Source organism: Arvicanthis niloticus, unplaced genomic scaffold, assembly GCF_011762505.2.
Source record: "Arvicanthis niloticus isolate mArvNil1 unplaced genomic scaffold, mArvNil1.pat.X pat_scaffold_550_arrow_ctg1, whole genome shotgun sequence".
Classification (NCBI taxonomy): domain Eukaryota; kingdom Metazoa; phylum Chordata; class Mammalia; order Rodentia; family Muridae; genus Arvicanthis; species Arvicanthis niloticus.
Genome location: NW_023046177.1, coordinates 39,906 through 50,193, shown reverse-complemented (window position 1 = coordinate 50,193; position 10,288 = coordinate 39,906). Strand labels below are relative to the sequence as shown.

The 10,288-nt window shown below is 43.4% G+C and overlaps 1 pseudogene across 1 annotated transcript in view; it reads left to right on the top strand.

Annotated features, from left to right (window-relative positions):
• Nucleotides 1–2,760: 2,760 nt before the first annotated feature.
• LOC117702186 (mitochondrial Rho GTPase 1-like) overlaps nt 2,761–10,288 on the top strand; it is a 47,220-nt pseudogene continuing 39,692 nt past the window's right edge. Inside the window, exon 1 of the transcript XR_013108329.1 lies at nt 2,761–3,070. The product of XR_013108329.1 is annotated as a mitochondrial Rho GTPase 1-like (transcript). The remainder of the gene's footprint in view (nt 3,071–10,288) is intronic.

Sequence of the window (10,288 nt, the reverse complement as noted above, 5' to 3'; positions counted from 1 at the left end):
GATTCCTGGTCACTCAGCACAGGGTGTGTGGGTGGGGGACCTGGAGGCTGAAAGGGTGTGGAGACAGGCAACTCCAGAGTAGCTTGCTGGCCAGGTGGTCTAGTCATATCAGTAAGTTTTAGCTTTAGTGAGACACCCTCTCTCAAACAAAAACAAACGTGGACAGTGACAAAGGAAGAATTCTGACTTCCAATAGCATGAGAAGGGGCATGTGTATTTGTATTAAACACATGCACTGCACACTAAATAAACACTTTTTTTTTTTTTTTTTTTTTTTTTTTTTGGTTTTGGTTTTTGTTTTTCAAGAGAAGAATTCTCTGTGTAGCCCTGGCTGTCCTGGAACTTGCTCTGTAGACCATGCTGGCCTTGACCTCACAGATATCTGCCAGCCCCTGCCTGTTGAGTGCTGGGGATAATGGCATGGGATACATGCATAGCTAAAATTCTTTATAATATGTATTATTCAGATACAAAGCACAGTCCCTGACTTATTGTGATTTGACTTAATTTTATTTATTTACTTACTTTACTTATTATTGCTGACCTGTTTGAGTCAAAGTTTCTTTATGTAGCTTTGGCTGGCATGGAACTCTTAAGAGATCTGCCTATCTCTGCCTCCTGAATACTGTGATTAAAGGCATGTGTCACCCCTTCCAGCTACATTAAAAAATATCTACAGTAGTGTCAGTTGTTTTTCTATCTTTTGGCTAAAATGAAGTGTATCATAGTGCCAAAGTGATAACATAGCTAATAGAACTGTATTTCAGAATTTTGCATTTTTGATGCCTTTCTGGGCTAATACAGAGCAGGACTGCAGCAGCAAGTCTCTCTCAGCTTCATGATCAGGAAGATAAACCACAGTGTTGCTTAAATGTGGAGCTTGGAAGGTTAGCTGTATTTGATTTCTGTTTCCAGTGGGTTCATCTGGAGGTGGTTCCATCAGAAAATAGTGGAGCATTTGGTTACTATTTCATGAGATCGATCCAAACAATTCTACAAGGAAGGGTCTGACACCTTCATTTGGTAGAGGGGAAGCAAGCAGACAGAGGGGCCATGGGACCTCTAGAGTCCTGTGATCTTCTTTGCAGCTACCCTCCTAGGGACATCTCCCTGTGAACAAGAGGTGTGCCTTCCCATCTCATCCCCTTGTATCACAGAGTTGGGTTTTGTTGTTTGTTTGAGATAGAGTCTCACTGAATAACTCAGGTTGGCTTCCAACTCATGGTCCTGCTTTCAGCCTCTTGAATACTGAAATGGTTTATAACGCCAACCCCGCCTTCCCAGACACTTTCTAGAAAGGGTTTTCTTCTATCTCTCTGTCTGTCTGTCTTACGGTTTTAGTACTGTGAAGAGACACTGTGATCATGGCAACTCTTTTAAGGGACAACATATAATCGGGGCTGGCTTACAGTTTCAAAGGTTCAGTCCATTATCATAGCAGGAAGCATGGCATGCATATCTGTCTGTCTGACAACTAAGATCAGGACTACAGTTGTGAACGTAGGGCATTTGCCTTCAAGCCTGTGAAGAACTTTTCATGAACTTTTCTGATCATAATGTTGTTTGAGATCAATAGAGTACATCCTGGTCTTATCACAATTGCTGAACATGGCAAAATTGTACGTTTTCTTTGCAAACCTGGAAAGAAGGAATCCCAGTCACTGCCATGCCACAGAAGAAGGAATACACTCGGGGAAGTGGGGAAGTAAAAGACCTTATTCAGGATCACATTGCTATTGGGTGATAGAATCTGGATGGAAACCCAGGAAATTGCTCAGCATCTCTGAACTGCTGCAGGCCACATGGCTTCTAGAAGAAACAGAGATTATATAAACATTTGAATCCCTTTAAATCATTTTCATACAAGCATCATACACACACACATATAATTTTTGGTGTGTGTGCTGTTTTAAGACAATTATAGCCCCACTGGCATGAAGTATCTGTGTGGATGAGGATAGCTTTGATGGCTTATTCTTCCTGCTTCCACCAGTTTCAGGTTTCAAACACTGTGCCTACTTAGGTCTCCCTCTGTAGCCCAGGATGGTCTCAAATCCTTGGCAGTCCTACTTCAGCCTCCCAGATGCTGGGACAACAGACAAGAGCTATCATGCCCTACTTTTTTTTTTTTTTTTTTTTAAGCAATTTATTGTGCTGTGCTTTCTGTTCAAGCATGATGACCTGAGTTTGACCCCTGGGTCCAAAGTGCCTCTGAGTGCTGAACTAAAGGCTGGTGCTATAATGCCCAGCCAAGTACCAACTCTTGAGGACTGTCCTCTGACCTCCACATACCATGGAAGATACTCAAACACACGGGACATTCACAAATATACAGAATAATACATTTTGAAAACAGACAAACAAACAAACAAACAAACAAACAGGTGTTGGTCTCTGGGGAGTGTTCACACCCTGGGAGTTAGTCACCTTGTTCAATAAAGCATTTTTGAGAGGTAAGTGCAACACTGTGAACACAGCTGAAAACCAGGTAGTCAGGTCACTTGCCCTCCTGGATCTTATCGTTTCAGTGACAAAATATCTCCTCTAATTCACGACCAAGCTCCTTCTGCGTGACCCCGGACAAGCAACTCTTCTGTTCTTGTTCTGTAAAACAAGTGGGATCTGACTTGGGATCTGCCACTTTACATCCTCCGCCAGTGTCCAGAGGGCCACAGGCGAATCTCCCGGGTTTTGCACTACCGTCAGCCAGCCTGCAAGGGCGCTGTTCCTCACACGAGAGCGTTGACGTTCCGAAAGCGCGTGTCCCTCGCCGCACGCCGTCGTCCTCGCCGCCACCGCCCGCGTCCGCGGAGCCGGAGGAGGCGGAGCTGGCTTGCCCCGGCTCCGAAGCGGAGCGGTAGCGGAGGAGTCGGTGCGGCAGGTCCTGGCGGCCGAGATTTGGGCGCAGAGGCCTGAGAGGCTGGCAGGGAGCGGCGGTAGCACGGGGAGAGCGGCGCCACAGGCTGGGCGCTCCCGGCGTGAGGCGTGCGCTCCATGCGTGCGGGCCGAGTGCGGCCCCTGCGAGCCTCCGACATGAAGAAAGACGTGCGGATCCTGCTGGTGGGAGAACGTGAGTCCGCGCCCTGCCTGGCCTCGCAGCCCCGGTGCCCCCTCCAAGCCTGCCAGCCCCTCCGCTTTTCCCTGCCCTGTCTCTCTGCTCCTCGTAGGCCTTGTCCCCTTCAGTCCCTAACGCCCGATTCTCTCGCTGCCAAAGCTGTCGCTGTCGCCTTCGCCTCCTCGAGTCCTTTCCTCTTGGGCCTCAGCGTTTCTCGGGCCACCTCCTGTCGGACCCTCTGGTTGCCTGTCAGTCACTCATTGTCAGGCAGATGTTGGAACAGGCAGACTGAGCACTTAGGACTGCGGGAACCGGCTGGCGGGGACACTAGGGGGAGGAGGAGTGCAGAAGTAGTGACTTGTGAGCAAGGTCAGGTTTCTGGAATTTTTTTTTTTTTTTTTCTCACTTGCTGCCTTCACTGCTACTGTGCATGGGCATTAAGAGAGAGCGTTGGTTGCTTGAGCAGTCCAGTAGTAGAACTCTAGCCTGCGTAAAGATCTGGATTCATTCTCCAGAACTAGGGAGAAAAAAAGTTTAAGATAGCGGGTTTTTTAAAAATTAGATTTTTTTTTTTTTTTTTTTTTTTGCCGTACTTGTGATTAGTGTCAAGTTAATAATATGAGTATTTAGTGAGCGATACTTAACTAGGGAGGGACCTTCAGGTGAAGCAGTTGTTACCCTAAAATCTTAATTTTCGCTCCTTGTTAGCCATTCCATAGTTCTGTAGTAGTTATTTTAATAATACTCCCAGTACTCCTTAGAGATAGATTTCATTTTTTTTTCCGGGTAAAGAAAACAAAACCACAAAAATAATACTTTTGCTGGCTGATGGGAATATAGTAGTAGAGCAGGGATTTCTGATCTTACTGCAAGTTACATGACTCAATCATGGGGACTAAATTAAAAGGAGGGGTTCATTAGTTTATGTTTTGCCATTGCTGATTTAAAGCACTTTATTCTAAACCACATTACATTTTTGAGTAACCTCTATAGGTCACCGAGATACATTCCTAAGGAGGAAAGTGCACATATTAAGAAAAAAACCCTATTTGGGAAGGTGTGGTGGGGATGGAGGTTGGGGTAGGGTGTGCTCTCAGAGCCCAGAAAGAGAGAGTCAGATCCCTTGGAGCTAGAGTTACAGGTGGTTTGAGCCACCGGACTTGGGTACTGAGAACGGAACTTGGACCCTCTGGTTTTAGCCACTTCAGCCCCAAGTCTGCTGGCCTCAAAAAGGGAGCAGGGTGAGGGAAAACTCCTACTATGGACTGTTGATCCATGCAGCTGTAGCAGTTTTGGGGAGAACTCTTTAGTCAGAATTTGGAACTTGCTCCACAAAGCATAGTTTGCTTTTTTATTTTCAGTTATGAGTTTTAGGTCTCATTTATAATGATATCTTACTCTGTCTTGCATCAGGTTCTTTGACAGTAAAGGAAGATATTATTTAAGGCAGGGTTGGTGCTGATACATTTGGAGCAGAATTAGGGAAAGTGAGCATGTTACCCCTTAATTGTATTTTCTAAAAGTCTGATACTTTTAAAAACTCAATTTGTTAAAAAGGTAGATATTTGGATTTGGTGTTCAATATAGGAAACATAGGTGTTCAATATAGGACTATAGAACATTAGTGTATAGACTGAGTAGCAGTGCTATACAAATGTTAAATTCAGTGTCGCCCTTAGGAAGGACATTTACATTCAACTTTAACAGTATTATTTAGGAATATGCAGACGTTTAAAATTTGTTAGAAAAAGTGTGTCATGTAGTACTGAAAGCCAACTAGAGAATCGGTACAGCTCTGTGTGGGTTTTCTGACCACAGGGAGCAAGTTAAAAGAGAAAGCTTTAGCTTTTGAAGGAAACCCTGCTTCTCCCTAAGAGGGCGGTGCCAACCATGCAGATGGCACACCTCTGTAAACCATTTCTCAGGAGTTTGAGGCAGGAAGATGGTTAATCAAAAAATTTCAAGGACTAGGGCATGTAGCTTAGTGGTTGGGTACTCACCTTACACGTTAGGACTTAGGGTTAAATCTACTGTATAGCGTGAGTGGGGGGAGGTTGTCACCAAAGCTTTAGGGCATCTACTATTAAGAAAGCAAACAATAGCCAGGTGGTGATGGTACATGGCTCTATTCCCAGCACTCGGGAGGCAGAGGCAGGTGGATCTCTATATATTCAAGGCCAGCCTGGTCTACAGAATGAGTTCCGGGACAGCCAGCATGGTTATACAGAGAAACCCTGTCTTGAAAAAGCCCAACCAAATAACTAAACAAACCATATCACATGTATATATTTTCCCTCTCCTTTCTTGTTCCCCTCTCTTATCCTTTTTTTCATTTAAGGTAAAATACTGAGTTTGCTAGGCTGCCTATGAGGTGGTTATATAGTGACCTTGAACTTTTGATCCTCCAGTTGTACCTCTTAAGAGCTGGGATTACGGGTTTGTCCCACCCTGCTTAGTTTATGTGATGCTTTGTATCAAGGTTTAGTGCTTGCTAAGTAGCAAGCATCTACCAAGGGAGCTGCTCAGCCCTTGTATGCATATGTTTTCTAATTTTGAAATTTTAGAAATATAGTAATACTTAATTGAGATATAGGATTTCAGTTGTTTTATTAATGGCTAGTATTTGGTAGGTAAGTCCTCCCCGTCCCCCCAACTCCCTTCGGTTTTTCAAAAATGGTTTCTCTGAGTAGCCCTGGCTGTCCTGTTGGTATCCTGTAGACCAGGCTGGCCTTGAAGTCAGATATGCCTGCCTGTCTCCCAAGTGCTGAGACTAAAGGAGTGTACTACTGCCCAGCCTAAGCTGTACTTTTTAAATTTATGTCTTTCATTTGTTTATTTGTGTGTGTGTGTGTGTGTGTGTGTGTGTGTGTGTGTAGATCTGAGGACAGCTTATGGGAGTTTGTTCTTTCTGACCATGTGGGTTCTGGGGATTGAACTTTGGTAGTCAGGCTTTGAAAGTGCCTTCACCTACTGAACAGCCTCACAGGCCCTGCTTTTTTGAGAGTTAATGTAAATACTTGTCAGCGTTTAGCCTAGCTGTAACATCTTAAATCCTAGATTTAGGGCACACACTTGTAATCCTAGCACTCAGGGGGAGGAGATCACCACAGGTTCAAGGCCAGTATGGCTTATCTAGTGAGTTCTGAGCAAGAAGTCTGGGCTACATAGTGAGATACTATCTTAAAACACACACACACACACACACACACAAAGATTTTAAAATTAAATGATTAAATGGTATGTAAGTGTGTGTCAGAGACGATTTTAAAATAGATTTGACATATTTATTATTTATTCCTCTGGTATTGGACAAAAGTGGTTGTGTTTGAGGGTTTTTTTTTTTTAAAGAATTAATTTTTTTTGTCTTATGAATAGAGTACACTGTAACTGTCTTCAGACACACCAGAAGAGGGCATCAGATCCCATGTGGTTGCTGGGAACTGACCTCAGGACCTCTGGAAGAGGAGTCAGTGCTCTTAACCACTGAGCCATCTCTCCAGCTTGTGATTTGAGTTTTTAATATGCTTATTTAACATCTAGTTTTCAGTTGCTTTAAGATGGTTGGGGGTGGGGGAGGCAAAGAAAAACAAGCATCCATCCATTCTGGTGTGATGGATCTCAAGTCTATTCTTCTGTGTCATGTTGTTACTTTGTATTCCAGCCAATGTCCTCCCTGAGCCAGGCAGGGCTACTTCAACACTGGCTCTGAAGTGGTGAATGGTTTCCGATTCATGTTAGCTCAGTCATCTTGCTGTACCGCTGTGGTGAAAGGATATTTTCTTAGCCCATTCTCCTCTGGGCATCATTGCTACTAACTGCTTTCTGCCTAGTGCAAAGGTGAAGGAACTTAAGCTGTTTATAAAATCTTGAGACATTTTGTTTGCAGAGAATGACAAGGTATTTTAAACATCATTTATGCCATAGCCTAATTATTTATCAAATACCATTCAAGTCAGATCAAAAGTGAATTACTATTATCAAAACATATTCTTGCTGAGCAGTGGTGGCACACGCCTTTAACCCCAGCACTTGGGAGGCAGAGGCAGGCAGATTTCTGAGTTCAAGCCAGCCTGGTCTACGGAGTGAGTTCCAGGACAGCCAGGGCTACACAGAGAAACCTGTCTCGAAAAACAAAACAAAACAAAAAACCCAAAACATATTCTTAGTTTTTTGCTTTTTTCCTTCAGGTATGCATACCATAGATGATTGTGAGCCACCATGTGGGTACTGGGAATCAAACCCAGGCCCTCTGCAAGAGTAATAAGCACCCTTAACTGCTGAGCCATCTTTCCAGCACACAAAACATATTCTTAAAAGTCTTTAAAAGTACACTCACATGAAACCTAGTCTTCAGGTCATAATTTTTCATGTTCACATTTGACACCTTTTATCTAAGCTCTTGGGAGGCAGAGGCAGGTGGCTGGCCAGCTAGGTCTACTTAGCAAGTTCCAGGACAGCTAAAGCTACATAATAGACTGTTTTCAAAAAAACAAACAAACAAGCTTTCTTTTATCTAGGTTTGTTATACTATGCTTAACAAGACACCCTTGTTAATCATAGAATTAGCAATACTTTATTAACCAATTATTTAAATAACATAGTTAACGTTAATGGTTACTTTTTTGTTTTTTGTTTTTTTCTAAGACAGGCTTTCTTTGTGTAGCCTTGGCTGTCCTGGAACCCACTCTGTAGACTAGGCTGGCCTTAAACTCACAGAGATCTGCCCCCCTGTGCCTCACAAGTGCTAGGATTAAAGGTATGTGCCACCACTACTTTGCAATACTTAGAATTTTAATGAGGCCCTGTTTTTTTTTTTTTTCTTAATTAAATTGAGAAATACTTCTCTTAAAGTCCTTAACATGGATGTGTTATTCCAACGTCTGCCAAAGGTTCAAAGTGAAGTTAGTTATGGCCTAAGCTTCTGCAATAGTCCCCATCTTTGTGTGTGTGTGTGTGTGTGTGTGTGTGTGTGTGTGTGTGTGTGTGTTCAAGACAAGAGTCTTTCTGGGTAGCCCTGGCTGTCCTGGTACTCACTCTATCTCACTCTATAGACCAGGCTGGCTTTGAATTCACAGAGATTTGCCTGCCTCTACCTCCCGAGTGCTGGGATTAAAGGTGTGAGCTACCATGGCTGGCCTAGGCAGAGTCATCTTTAAAGATATCTCATATGCACTTGCTTATCATAATCAAAGCCCTGAATTTGTTCCATGCCTCCCAATCCCAGATCCTTCAGCACACTTAAAAGGTCCTCTAGGGAGTTACACTCCCACTCAGAAGAAGGTTCAACAAGATCCTTCCCAGAGTGGCCTTCGCTCCACTCATCCTGTTTTCTTCATTGATCTCACTACAAGAAGTCCCTGGCCTGGGCATTAATTAACCCCACTACTGCAGAGTGGCTGTTTCCAGCTTTGGCTAGAGGATAGGAGATTTGTCTTGTGCCTTTTTATATCCTGCACAAGATTGGCACTGGAATATTTACTGAAAGAATGAATGAGTTTAGGATAATTCAGTTCTTGTAGACATTCACTGGTAATTCATGCCTTGTCTACATAGCAAGTTCTAGGCCAACCTAGTGAGACATTGTCTCAAAAAACAAACAGAAATGATTATCCCCCTCTTTGTTCTTAGACAATATCTTACTACTTCCCATATGGGTCTGGGATTTGTTAGGAGGTGTAGGTTGTCCTCAAACCTACAGACCTCCCCAATACAGGGATTACAGGCATGAGCTGCCAAGAGGCTTAGCCTCGTTATCTTGTCTTAAACCCAATGGAGATGGTTTTGTCCGGATCTGAAGGGAGAGCATTTATCCATTCTCTAGTCCTTATCCCTTGTATGCCTCATGTGGTCTGGGAGAATCCTGTGTTCTGGCTGTAAATTAGACAAGGGCGTTCCTCTGCCATTACCATGTCTATTTCATGTCTTGCCTCCCCCCCCCCCCCCCCCCCCCAGATTTCAGTGTCTCAGATCACTAGAGGCTTTAGAAAACTGACGAGGCTGAAGAGTGGTTCTTCAAGTATAAACTGGAGTAAATCTAAGATACTTTGAGTATAACCAGCGTTTACTGTAGAAAACTTTGTAAGATTACTTTAAAGCACGTTGCTTTCCATTTAAGAAAATATTAAGCTGGGCAGTGGTGGCGCACACCTTTAATCCCAGCACTTGGGAGGCTGAGGCAGGCAATTTCTGAGTTTGAGGGTAGCCTGGTCTACAGAGTGAGTTCCAGGACAGCCAGGGCTACACAGAGAAACCCTGTCTCGGGGGAAAAAAAAAAAAAAATTAAACTGCTCCAGTCATTAATAGTGCTTTTACTCACTAGCTAGGGCAATGGATCTCAGCCTTCCTGATGCTGCGGCCTTTTAATAAAGTTCCTCAGGTTGTGGTGACTGCCAACTATGAAATTACTTTTATTGCTATTTCATAACTGTAATTTTGCTACTTTTATGAATCATGAATATCTAATATGCAGGATATCTGATATGTGACCCCTGGGTCATGACCCACATGTTGAGAACCACTCGTCTAGGAGGACACCCTGTCTTGTGGCTAAGGATATATTCTATACAGTCTGGGGAGTGATCTACAATTGCCATAAATTGGGTTATGAATGACAGAGTTAGGCATATAGCAAGCCAAAGTAAAGAATAAATAGTAAGTGATAGATACATTGATAGTTGATAGTAAAACTTCTTTATGTTGGATGCTTAAAGCATCTAGTTGAAATTCACTGGGCTGCTGGAGAGATGCCTGAGTGGTTAAGAGTAATTGCTCTTCCAGTGGACCTGGGTTCAATTCCCAGCACTGACATGGTGGCTCATAACCATCTGCAATTCAAGTTCCAGATGATATAATGCCTTCTTCTGACCCTTGAGGGCACAGAGCACACATATGGTGCACAAACATATATGCAAACAAAATACCCCTACACATAAAAATAAATAAATCTAAGAAAAAAAAATCTGACTGGGGAAGCCCCAGTTGGCTGGAGTTGAGGTCAGAAGGAGTCCCGGGAGAGCAGTGTCTCTTGGGGTGAGGTTTCCAAGTGAAATAACAAATAACAGCAGAAAGGTAAGTCAGTTCAGGGGTTTACAAATGTCTAGAACAAATCGACTGCAGAAGGTCCTTTCAGGCAGCTAGCTGTAGTTCCTTATTGAGCTTTCTCTCCACAAATGACATCCAATGGCAGACTGAACTTCTGGGTTCAGTTTCCTATGGCAGGCACTTTATATCATG